This window comes from Sus scrofa, chromosome X, assembly GCF_000003025.6.
Source record: "Sus scrofa isolate TJ Tabasco breed Duroc chromosome X, Sscrofa11.1, whole genome shotgun sequence".
Taxonomy (NCBI): domain Eukaryota; kingdom Metazoa; phylum Chordata; class Mammalia; order Artiodactyla; family Suidae; genus Sus; species Sus scrofa.
The window spans coordinates 99,849,964-99,863,443 of record NC_010461.5 but is presented as its reverse complement, the minus strand read 5'-3'; positions in this window follow the sequence as shown (position 1 = coordinate 99,863,443).

The following is a 13,480-nucleotide window of genomic DNA, read 5'->3' as shown; positions in this document are numbered from 1 at the left end:
GTTCACTGCAGCCCTATTCACAATAGCCAGGACTTGGAAACAACCCAAATGTCCATCAACAGTTGTTTGCATTAGGAAGAAGTGGTATATATACACAATGGAATACTACTCAGCCATAAAAAAGAATGACATAATGCCATTTGCAGCAACATGGGTGGAACTAGAGAGTCTCATACTGAGTGACGTGAGTGTGAAAGACAAATACCATATGATATCACTAATAACTGGAATCTGATATCCAGCACAAATGAACACCTCCTCAGAAAAGAAAATCATGGACTTGGAGAATAGCCTTTTGGCTGCCTGACTGGAGAGGGAGGGAGTGGGAGGGATCAGGAGATTGGGGTTATCAGATACAACTTAGAATATATTTACAAGCAGATCCTGCTGAGTAGCATTGAGAACTATGTCTAGATACTCATTTTGCAACAGAACAAAGGGTGGGAAAATAAATATATACATGTAAGAGTAACTTGATCTCCATGCTGTACGGCGGAGAAAAAAAATAAATAAAAATAAATAAAAAAAACTTCAGTATATATATATTATACGTATTGTGTATATATATATATACAATATATTATATATTGTGTGTGTATATATATACACTAAAGTATAATATTATTACAGTACTAAAGATTATAAGGGTTTTGAGGAGAGAAATACGACACTACATTTGAATCATAAAAGACGACTTCCTGTAATAAAGAGAAAGGTAATAAAATCTTTACATAATGGTAAATTGGGAAAGTGGAGATAATGGGAAAAGCATGGAGAATTTTGGGATCAAAGACAAGAAATATATAAAGAATAGTGTAAAAAGACAATGTGGATAATATATTAATGTCAAGAATTTTACTGAGAAAGAGTGTAATGATAATGCTGCACAGAGCATAGCAGGTTGGAGGATGAGTAGTTTGTATATTTTATTATGCACAAAAAAACTGTAATGTTGATTTAAAAACAGAGTTCCAAGCTATTTCCCAAATCTTCATATTCAGTAGAAATGGGGCAAGTCAATAGTTCTACATGTTTAACAAGAACCCCAGCCGATATTGTTATAAATGTTTATCAGTATGAAATTTTTGAAAACACTGCCTCAGTATAAGGGGTACCTCAGTATAGTAGGTATGGGTTTCAGGGCAAGTTCAAGTAGTCTGTAAAACTTTATCCAATATTGGGATAAAAATTTTATTCATTTTGTATTATAATGAGGGTTTATAGACTTCATCAGATGATCATAGCATCAAAATATTGTCACAAATCACTGTTGTAAAGACTGGTACTTTAAAGACTTGAAAATAGACTTCTATTTTTACTGTAGTCCTTACATCAAGAAAAAGGCTGAGCAAACTGAACATCAATTACTTTACTTGGACCCATTAGAAAACTGAAGTTGCAGGGCAAACTGTCACACCAAAATTATTATGAACAACTCTATGACCATCAATTTGATAACTGATGAAATGGACCAATTCCTTGAAAGGCACAAACCAAAACTAACACAAGAAGAAAAGTAGATAATCTAAATAGGCCCATATCTATTTATAAAAATTGAATAAAAAATTAATAACCTTCCAAAAAAGACAGCACCAGTCCAAGATGGTTTTCTACCAAAACTTAATGTAGAAAAGACACTAATTCTTGGGAGTTCCTGTCGTGGTGCAGCAGAAATGAATTCAACTAGGAACCATGAGGTTGCAGGTTTGATCCCTAGCCTCGCTCAGTGGGTTAAGGATCGGCATTGCCATGAGCTGTGGTGTAGGTCACCGACGTGGCTTGGATCCTGTGTTGCTGTGGCTGTGGCTTAGGCCAGCGGCTGTAGCTCCAATTCAGCCTGTAGCCTGGAAACTTCCATATGCTGTGGGTGGGACCCTAAAAAGCAAAAGCAAAAAAAAAAAAAAAGGCACAAATTCTTTACAGTTGCTTTCAGAAAAAAGGAGCAGAGGAAATGTTTCCTTACTGATTTTATGAGGTTTGCATTACCCTACCACCAAAACCAGGCTAAAATTATTAAAAGAAAGGAAAACTACCAAGTAATATGTCTCATGAACACTGGTGTAATACACCTCTACTAAATATTAGCAAATCAAATCCAACAACAGGTAAAAAGAATTATATACCACAACCAAAGGAGATTTATTCCAGTTATGCAAGACTGGTTCAACATGTGAAAATTGATCAATATAATCTATGATATGAATAGGCTAAAGAAGACATCTAAAAAGAATTAGGGGCAAAGGAGAAGTAGATAAAAAGATTAGTTTTTAAGTGATAGTGAGGAAACAGGGATACTGAAGAACATAGTGTAAGAGGAAAACTACTGTTTTAGATTTGATGTTTTTGAATAAAAATATTTTTAAAAAATATTTCTTAGATTTAGATTTTAGATTTAGTTTTAACATTTACTATGCAATAACTATGGAAAAATAAACTACCATATTTAAATACCTAGAATGAGCAGTTTTGAAAAGTTCAAAATTTACCTTTAGAAGACTAAATGTTGACATTTACACAATTATATTTCCTAGTTTGCTTGCTCTTATAGAAACATAATAAATTGAATGAAAATAGTAACTGCCAATTCCAATACATGGATTTAGATTTATTTGTTTTCCTTCTGATTCCAAATTTACTTGGATATTTGTACCCAAGATTGTATTAAACAAATCCCAAACGCCAAAAACATACAGAGTGAGATTTATGACATAATGAATATACAGAAAGGAATTAAGTCCAAATAATAACATAAAAATAGCCGATTTTTCTGGGAAGTGGTATTGATGTAATATGCATATATGATTTTTATAACATTTACCTAATAATAATTTTTTTAAAGTTAGAAATAACATAAAAAAATAACTTATAATTCCACCCCAAATTTCTTTGCTTATATTAACTATATCATTTTCAGCCTTATTAAATGTAAATACATAAAAGGAAATTGATAATATACTGCTTATTCATAATTTACTTATTTGAAACAATAAAACTATTTTTATTTGTATCAAGGGGATATTGGTTTAGAACATTATATAAGCTTCATGTGTACAACATTCTATTTCTATATCAGTATACATTACAGCGTGCTCAACACCAAAAATATAGTTTCCATCCTTCACCATACAGTTGATGCCCTTTACCCATTTCATTCTCCACCCCTGCCCCCTGTTCCCCTGGCCCTTCCCCTCTGGTAACCACTACTCTCTTTTCTCTGTAATTAGACTATTTTTATTTTTTATTTTTTTTTATAATTTTTTTTATTTTCCCACTGTACAGCAAGGGGGTCAGGTTGTCCTTACATGTATACATTACAATTACATTTTTTCCCCCACCCTTTCTTCTGTTGCAACATGAGTATCTAGACAAAGTTCTCAATGCTACTCAGCAGGATCTCCTTGTAAATCTATTCTAAGTTGTGTCTGATAAGCCCAAGCTCCTGATCCCTCCCACTCCCTCCCCCTCCCATCAGGCAGCCACAAGTCTCTTCTCCAAGTCCATGATTTTCTTTTCTGAGGAGATGTTCATTTGTGCTGGATATTAGATTCCAGTTATAAGTGATATCATATGGTATTTGTCTTTGTCTTTCTGGCTCATTTCACTCAGGATGAGATTCTCTAGTTCCATCCATGTTGCTGCAAATGGCATGATGTCATTCTTTTTTATGGCTGAGTAGTATTCCATTGTGTATATATACCACTTCTTCCGAATCCAATCCTCTGTCGATGGACATTTGGGTTGTTTCCATGTCCTGGCTATTGTGAATAGTACTGCAATGAACATGCGGGTGCACGTGTCTCTTTTAAGTAGAGTTTTGTCTGGATAGATGCCCAAGAGTGGGATTGCGGGGTCATATGGAAGTTCTATGTATAGATTTCTAAGGTATCTCCAAACTGTTCTCCATGGTGGCTGTATCAGTTTACATTCCCACCAGCAGTGCAGGAGTGTTCCCTTTTCTCCACAGCCCCTCCAGCACTTGTTATTTGTCGATTTATTGATGATGGCCATTCTGACTGGTGTGAGGTGATATCTCATGGTAGTTTTGATTTGCATTTCTCTTATAATCAGCGATGTTGAGCATTTTTTCATGTGTTCATTGGCCTTCTGTATATCTTCCTTGGAGAACAGTCTATTCAGGTCTTTTGCCCATTTTTCCATTGATTGATTGGTTTTTTTGCTGTTGGGTTGTATAAGTTGTTTATATATTCTAGAGATTAAGCCCTTGTCAGTTGCATCATTTGAAGTTATTTTCTCCCATTCTGTAAGTTGTCATTTTGTTTTCTTTGGGTTTCTTTGCTGTGCAAAAGCTTTTCAGTTTGATGAGGTCCCATGGGCTTATTTTTGCTCTAATTTCTATTGCTTTGGGAGACTGACCTGAGAAAATATTGATGATGTTGAAGTCAGAGAGTGTTTTGCCTATGTTTTCTTCTAGGAGTTGGATGGTGTCCTGTCGTATATTTAAGCCTTTCAGCCATTTGGAGTTTATTTTGTGCATGGCGTGAGGGTGTGTTCTAGTTTCATTGCTTTGCATGCAGCTGTCCAGGTTTCCCAGCAATGCTTGCTGAATAGACTTTCTTTTCCCATTTTATGTTCTTGCCTCCCTTGTCAAAGATTAATTGACCATAGGTGTCAGGGTTTATTGTAATTAGACTATTTTTAAAGAGTAGTTTTAGGTTTACCAAAAAAATTGAGAAGTACTGAGTTCACATAGGTTTCCTCAACTTCTCCAGATGATTTCTCCCATTACCATTTTGTTTACATGATACATTTGTTAGAATTGATACATTACTTTTAACTATGGTCCAGATTTTACCTTTGTGTTGTACATTTTGTGGATTTTAACAAATGCATGATGACATGTATCCACTATTACATTATCATATGGAATAGCTTCACTGTCCTAAAAATCCCCTCTGCTCTAACTATTCATCTGTGGGTCATTTTATAAGTTATCATAAACTTCTTTAAACATACCTACTAAAGATGATGACAATAAATCACAATATACCACTGGGATTCAACAATTATTAAGAATATCCATCAATTTCTTTATCACCTGAATTTTGAATTTTCTTTTGCTGAAGTATTTAAAAATGAATCCCAGGTATCCTGTGATTCTGCACCTGCATACTTGAGTATGCAGCTTTTTTTCCCTTTGCTTACCATTAATTGCAAGCATCAGAAGAAGCCTAAAATATTTTAATAGCTACAAAATATTCCCTGGGGGTATGTAACATGCTTTACTGAATCATTCATTTATTGTTGGGCATTTGAGGTATCTCCAAAGTTTTAATTTACCTAAAAGAAAAACTGCAGTAGTTCCCGTCGTGGCACAGTGGTTAACGAATCCGACTAGGAACCATGAGGTTGCGGGTTCGATCCCTGGCCTTGCTCAGTGGGTTAACGATCCGGCGTTGCCGTGAGCTGTGGTGTAGGTTGCAGACGCGGCTCGGATCCCGCGTTGCTGTGGCTCTGGCGTAGGCCGGTGGCTATGGCTCCGATTCGACCCCTAGCCTGGGAACCTCCATATGCCGCAGGGGCGGCCCAAGAAATAGCAAAAAAAAAATAAAATAAAAAAAATAGAAAAACTGCAAATAATAATATTCAATGTAAATCTTTATCCCTAGGAAATAGAGATACGGATCAATTTCTCTGAATTGAATTACTAGTTTAAAGAGTACAAATATTGTTAAGGTCAAATACATAATTGCAATCTGCTTTCCAGAAAGGCACTGATTTACATTCCTATGGCAATGTATGAGAAAGAGTGAAATGCAGTACTTAAAAATATATATTTGGCCAACTCTTTAATATATGATTTTAACAGTAACTTTGTTTCAAAATGCTATTTCAGAGAAATCTATCTCAATCGATCAGAACACAAGTGATCAGCATCTTAATAAATGATAATCTATCTTGCTTTTTACATTTGAGAAAGTCAAATACAAAGAAAAAATTCAAATAAATAATTGCGTTTTTTAAAAACTCAATATTGAGAAGTAACATCAGCAAGAGGAAAGAATCGGAAGGCTTAGACCCTCTTTCCCTAGAGAAACACATCCATTCGGCAGTGACATATGGATCAATTCTCTTTGTGAGAAATCCAGAAACCCAGCTGAGAGGCTCCTGCACCCTAGTTTAGCATGAAATCAGTGACAGTGAAGCCCACAGAAAAAAAACTAAGACATTCTCTTGCCGTAAGCCTAATCTCCCCCCCCCCCCGCCAAAAATACACCATCCATATAAATATGATCAGGAGGAAAACTTAAGCTCCAAGCTCCTCCCTGGAGAGGAAAGGAAAGGCATGGATTGTATGTTCTGATTTTCCTGGGGGCTGCTGGAGGGACTGGTTTATGTCTTGTCTGAATCTGAGCACTGAGTGGAAAGGACTCTACATTGGGAGCCACTGACAACAATAAAAAGTAGTTTGGGTTAGCATGCAAGCACTCACCACAACCTCTCCCTCCAGCTAAACCTACAGAGCTAACAGGTCAAAACCTGCAAATCCCATCCTCTCTCTTTGGAGGGAAAGAGCTTCACTCTGTGTCTAACACTCCAACATATGGGGTTGAAACCAAGTAGGGCCCTGTGTGACTCCTGAGCACAGAAGCCTTTCTGTGTCTCTAATTTCTTGTTTTTAGATAATAAGCTTCAGCCTCCAAGACCTTCCCTGAGTTCCAAAGGTCAGGTTCAAACAGTTGCTAATCAGGGAAGAGAGGGGATGCAGAGACCAGGGAGGAACAGTCAAGAGACAATACTGCAGCTTTGGGGCAGGGTCCTGGTTCCTCTCAAGGAATATATATAACAATATCTTTGAGCCTTCCTGCAGAACTAAAACCCCCAACAAAAGGAAGATGTTAACTACTTGATGATGTATTCTTCATTCTGGAAAGAAGGAGAACCATCAGAACCAGTCCTGGGGCCACTAAACACCAGCTATGAAAAACAAAGCAAGCTTGCTCTTACTCTGATCCTTATCTGTGGCCCTATTTTCTCTTCCCAAACTCTAAGACCACTTCCTATTCTCTCTCAAAGAGGGGCACAGTCTTTAAGGCATTAGCCTGCTGTGGCCTCCTTTGCCTGGCAAAGCAATAAAAACTATCTTTTTCTCCTTCACCCAAAACTCTGTCTCCTTATTGACACTGGTGGACAGAGGCCCAGTTTTTGGCAACAGGGTGGGAGAGGCCTGCCCAAGGGACTAGTCCTGTTGGATGGAGTGGCATACTCGAGATGCCTGAAGGCTACTGAGAACAAAGACAAAGTTTCTGAGCAATCACTAGCCAGAGCCCTTCCCCCTCACCTCTGCTTGACTCTCAGCTCTTGGCTAATCCCTGGGGATAAAGAAAAGACTGAAAAAAAAAACAATTTTCCTGCTTTTCAGGTGGCTTCCTGCAGGACTGGCTTTGGTCTCCTTAGTCTCAGAGCACAGAAGGCATCTGGTACTCTAGATGCCTGGGAGCCACTTACAACAAAAAAGCTCAGGGTGAGCTGCTGTCCCAGAAGACCTGAGGCACAGCAGAGTGGTGAAGTGGAATCTCATTTTGGTTTTGATTTGCACTTCCCTAATAGCTAATGACATGCACATCCTTTAATGTGCATGTTGCTGAAAAAAATGCACAACATAAATTGAATTATGTTTTATTTGGTGGACAAATCTGAGGACTTAAACCCAGGACACAGTATCTCAGAGAAACTGTTCCAAAGAGAAAGTGGGGGAGCCAGGATATATAGGAATTTTTGCAATAAAACCAGGTAATCAGAACAACAAAAAAATACTTTTAATAAATGAAAACCAGATATCTCAAGGAATTTAGCACTTTTCTATGTATGATGTGAACCGGAGTTTGGCATTTGCCATCAGCCTCTACCTGAATTAAATCATGATCCACTGAAGCTGCTGACCTGCATCACCCCCTGAGCTGAACTCAAGGTGGAAACCAGGAGTGAGGCACTCTGTGCTCTGGGAAAACTGGAAGAACAAGTCTTCAGATAGTTCGATATCTTTTGGAGAAGATTTTATGAGCCCACTTCTTGCATCTCCTCATATCTAGAAAAACACTAAAACCCTTCATGGTGGTGTCTGCTCCTCATGACTAGAAGTGACCTTCATGAGACCAGCAGCAAACTTTGTAAAATGTGTTCATGGATGCACACACCTCCCCCTTCACCTCTATCACTTATATCTTGGTATTTCCCCTTTTCTCTTTGGGGCAGTATTTCAAAGCTATCTTAAATACTGCATCCTGGGCTGTAGTTAAGTGGACAAAAGATGTCACAGTCAATCATCAGCCAATGCAGTCACTTCCATGGGTGGGCTGGTGAACCCCGAGGGAGCTCAGAAAAGAAAGAACATCAGCCCACAGCTGAGGTGCATATCAAAGGAGCGATTCCAGTATGCCCAGATCTTTATATCTTTCCATAGATAATGGTTTTCCATAAATCTAGTTATCTGTAAATCTTTTGTTCCTACTACCTTCCCTTTGTTGGAAAAATTCATATATCCTATCTTGCCCCCTTTGCCTCCTCGGAGCAGTTTCTCTGAGATGCTGTCTCCCAGGGCTACCTGAGATGCTGTCTCCCAGGTTTAAGTCCTAATTTTGCCCCAAATAAAACTCTCAACTTTCAGGTTGTGCATTTTTTTTTTAAAGTTAACAATGGGAAGGTACAAGAGTCTGTGCTCACTGAAATCATTCCTTTGATATGCAGCTCAGCTATCTGGGGCCGGTATTGTGTTTGCTCATCCTGAGTTTCCTCTGCTGCACTGTCAGGGGTGGCTATAGTCTGAAGATTCAATAGTAGGTATTATGTTTCCATCCTGAGTTCCCTTAGGGCTCACCATTGTGGGTGGCTATAGCCACTGATGGCGTGATGTCTTTTGTTTACTGATATGACGGGCAGGATTTTTAATTCACATGAATATTGGCCATTTGTTTATCTTTAGAGAAAAATCCATTCTGATCCTTTGGGGGAAAATCCTTTTCTCCCTTAATTTAGTTACTTGCCTCTTTATTATTGAATTATAGAGTTCTTTATATCTTCTGGATTCAAGTCTCTTGTCAGATATATAATTTGCAAACATTTTCTCCCATTCTGTGAATTGCCTTTGCACTTCCTTGATTGTACCCTTAAGCATATACATTTTAAATTTTGCTGATGTAAAATAAAGCTATTTTTCTTTTGTTCTTTGTATTTTTTATATCATTTCAAATAAATAGAGGCCATAGTGTTCTATTCCTATGTTTTCTTCTAAGTCTTTTATAGTGTTTTCTCTGACATTTGGGTCCTTGATGCATTTGGAGTTAATTTTTATATATGGTATGAAGTAGGAGTCCAATTCATTCACTTACATGTGGATATTTGGTTGTCCCTGTACCATTTGTGCAAAAGATTTCTTCCTCTCCCTGTTTAGAAGTTTTCCAAGCATAAATTTAACTTTTAAAAATTACTATGTATCTTATTTATTTGATGCTATTATAAGTGCAACTGTCAATGACATTTTTTTCTCATTTCAAATGTATTGAAATATAATTGATTTTTGTATATTGACCTTTATCTCATAACCTGGCTGAATTAGTTCCTTATTTCTAAATGCAGGTAGTTTTACTTCTTCCTTTCTGATCTAGATGCATTTTATTTCATTTCTTGTCTAATTGCCTGGCTGGTAAGTCAAGTAAAACATTGAATAGAAGTGGTGAGAGTAGAAATCTTTTTCCTGACCTCACAGAGATAGTAGCTAGTCTTTTATCATTTAGTATGTTAATAAGCTGTGGGTAGTTTTTCTGTTTGGTTTTAGATGTCCTTTATCCTAATGAGGAAGATCCTTTGAAGTCCTAGTTTTTTTTAGGTTTTTTTTTAATCACAAAGATGTTGAATTTTGTCAAAAGCTTTTTCTACATATATAGAAGTGACAGTGAGTTTTCTGTCCTTTATTATATCGATATTGCATATTTCATTTTTTTTTGTCTTTTTTTTTTTTAAGGGCTTCTCCCATGGCATATGGAGGTTCCCAGGCTAGGGGTCCAATCGGAGCTGTAGCTGCCAGCCTACACCACAGCCACAGCAATGCAGTATCCGAGCTGCACCTGAGACCTATACCACATCTCACAGCAACACCAGATCCTTAACCCACTGAGTGAGGCCAAGGATTGAACCCGTAATCTCACGGTTACTGAGGATTCATTTCTGCTGTGCCACAATAGGAACTCATTGATATAGCATATTTCATTAATTTATTTGTGGATGTTAAAGCAATCTTGCATTCCTGGGATACAAACCACTTGGTCATCATATATAACCTTTTAAATATATTATTGGATCCAGTTTGCTAGTATTTTGTTGAGGATTTTGCATCTATATTCATAAGGGATACTGGGCTATAGATTTCTCTTGTGATTTCATTATCTGGATTTGGTATCAGGGTAATCTTAGCTTTACGGAATGAGTTGGGAAATACTCTTTTATCTTTGAGTTTTCTGGAAGAGTTTGTGGATGACTGGTATTTCTTCTTTAAATGTTTGGCCAAATTTACCAGTGAAGCCACCCTGGCCTAGGATTTCTTCTCCGTCTTCTCCTCCTTCTTCTCCTCCTTCCTCTTCCTCCTCCTCCCCTTCCCCTCCTTTTTCTCCTTCTTCTTCTCTTTTTTTGGTTCTAATTTAATCTTTCCACTAATAATAATTTGCTAGGGCTGCTATAACAAAGTCCCACACACTGAGAATCTTAAATGATAGAACTTATTTTCTTACAGTTTTGGATCAAAGTATTGGCAGACTGGTTCTTCCCAAGGGTCATGAGGAAGAATGTGTTCCATACCTCTCCTCTAGTTTCCGGTGGTTTACTATAAATCTTTAGGGTACCTTGGCTTTTAGAAGCCTCACTCCAATCTCTGCCTTCATCTTCACATAGTGTTACTCTGTATGCATGTCTGAGTATGAATTTCTCATATTTATAAGGGCACCAGTTATATGACCTCATCTTAACAAATTACATCTAATAATCCTATTTTCAAATGAGGTCACATTCTGAGGCACTGGAGTTTAGGACTTTGGATTTTTAGAACTTTTGTTTTTCATATATTTTGACTTATCTTTCCAGTCTACTACCCACTAGAGGTTTAGAATACAGACAATGTTTTGGGAGGACTCCAGACATCTATGGCCTATAAATCTCCTATTCTGTTGCTCCATTGCATATGTCTCCCAACCAAGAGTTCTGTTAGTTTTTGACTTCCAATCTCTTCTCAACTTTTTTTTTTTTTTTTTTTTGGAGAGGGAGGGAGTGGGAGGGATCGGGAGCTGGGGCTTATCAGACACAACTTAGAGTAGATTTACAAGGAGATCCTGCTGAGTAGCATTGAGAACTATGTCTAGATAGATACTCATATTGCAACAGAACAAAGGGTGGGGGAAAAATGTATACATGTAAGGATAACTTGATCCCCTTGCTTTACAGTGGGAAAAAAATAAATTAAAGAAAAAATAAACTTTCTATTTCTTAACCTCTTCCCCAATTTGAATTGGCAAATGCTACTAAAGGGAAAATGACTGAATGACTACAGATCTTCAACTTATACATTTACGTGTTTCTACTTTGTACAGAATCTTATCCTCTGTTCTCTGATGCCTTTAAGCAGATTTGAAAAAAAAAATTTAACTGGAATTTCCACTAGATGTCAGAGGGACACAAATCACTTCATTCTATGAATAAGCAGACACTAATTGGGAAATGTTTCCATTAGACATTCAAATTAATTATGACATCAAACTCATTAACAGACAGAAAATGATTAGATGTTCTATGTCCTCCTGTTTCATTTATTCACATGTATTTCTAAAGAAACATTCTCCTTTCATCTAGTTAAAATTTATTTTTATAAAGTTATTCAAATTACCTTGCTAATGTCTTTATAATAATCCATAGAATCTAAAGCGATGCCCAGTTTTTATTCCAGATACTGGTTAATTATGTTCTGCCTTCTTTTTCTTGATTGGTCTTGACAGAGTGAAGAAAACATCAAACATATTGTAAATGATCCAATGTCTGACTTTATTCTCCACTATATATTTGCTTCATATGTTATTATGTCTCTCTTGATTTTGATCATTTCCTTCCTAATACTGTCATTAAGTCAAATTTTTTAATTGTGTTTTCCATTCTTTATTGTTTTTTGGGCCATACCCATGGCATTTGGAAGTTCCAGAGCCAGAAATCAAACCGCAGTTGCAACCTATGCCACAACCTATGCTGAATCCTTAACCTGCTGCACCACACAAGAACCTCTAATTGTGTTTTTCAATCTTAAATTAACTTTTCTGTCAACTTGTTCTAAATTTACTATGAAGTACATATTAAAATCTCCATTTAGGACTATAGATTAATATATTCCTTTAGATCTGTTGACCTTCACTGTCTATTTTGAGATTATTTCATTAGGTTAATACAAAGTTAAAATATGTATGTATTCCTGGTATTTTGAGTCTCTATCTTTATGAAATAACTCTATCTCTAATATTGCTTCTACTTTTATGTTCTATTTTTGTCATGAGTTCAGCTAGAACAATTTTCTTTTTGTTAGTATCACAATCTTTTTTCTTATTCTGCCCTTTCATTTTATTTAAAATGTGCCTTTAGTTTTTTTTTTAATCCAGACTGACTTTGTCTTTAATTAGGAAATTAAGCTATTTAATGGGATAGCTGATGTATCTGGCTTAAAATCTACCATTGTACAATGTGCTTGCTCTTTGTGCCACATCTCTTATGTAACTAATTTTCTCTTTTCCTAACTTTTTGCTATTGTGTTTTATTATACCATTTTACCCTACTTTTAACTTGTTAGTTGCACATTCTTTCACTCTTATTTTAATAATTAAAGACTACAAAATGAAGCCTTGATTTAAAATCCAATATAAATTATTTTATCAAATTTCAAATAATACAAAGACATCAGGCTACTTTAATCCCATGTATCCATATCTGGGTTTTGTATATTTTATTTTTACATATATTTAAGGAAACCTTATTGTATTTTTTGATGATGATCATGTTCTGTAGTTTTATACTGACAATTCATTTAGATTTACCTTTTTTTATATTATATCTCCAAACTGCAATGTGGAATAATTTGCCATCAGCCTAAATTATACTTTTTAAATTTAGGGCAAGCCTGCTAATGATAAATTCTCTCATTTTGGTATTCCAACAGTGTATTTAATTCACCTTAATGCATGAGTGATAAGTTCAGTATATTTTTAATTTACATTTATTTTATTTTTACATTCCCTGTTTTCTTATTCCTTTTTTAGTTGAAAAGTAAGCTATCAGTTATATTGTTTTCTTAATGATATTATGTCATTTTTTTCTTGAGTGCTTTAAAGATTTTTCTCCTTGTATTTTATTTTCAATGGTCTTAATATGATGTGCATGGATTTGAAGTTTTTTGTATTTATATGTCTTAGGGTTTATAGTGCTTCTTATATTTGTGGAC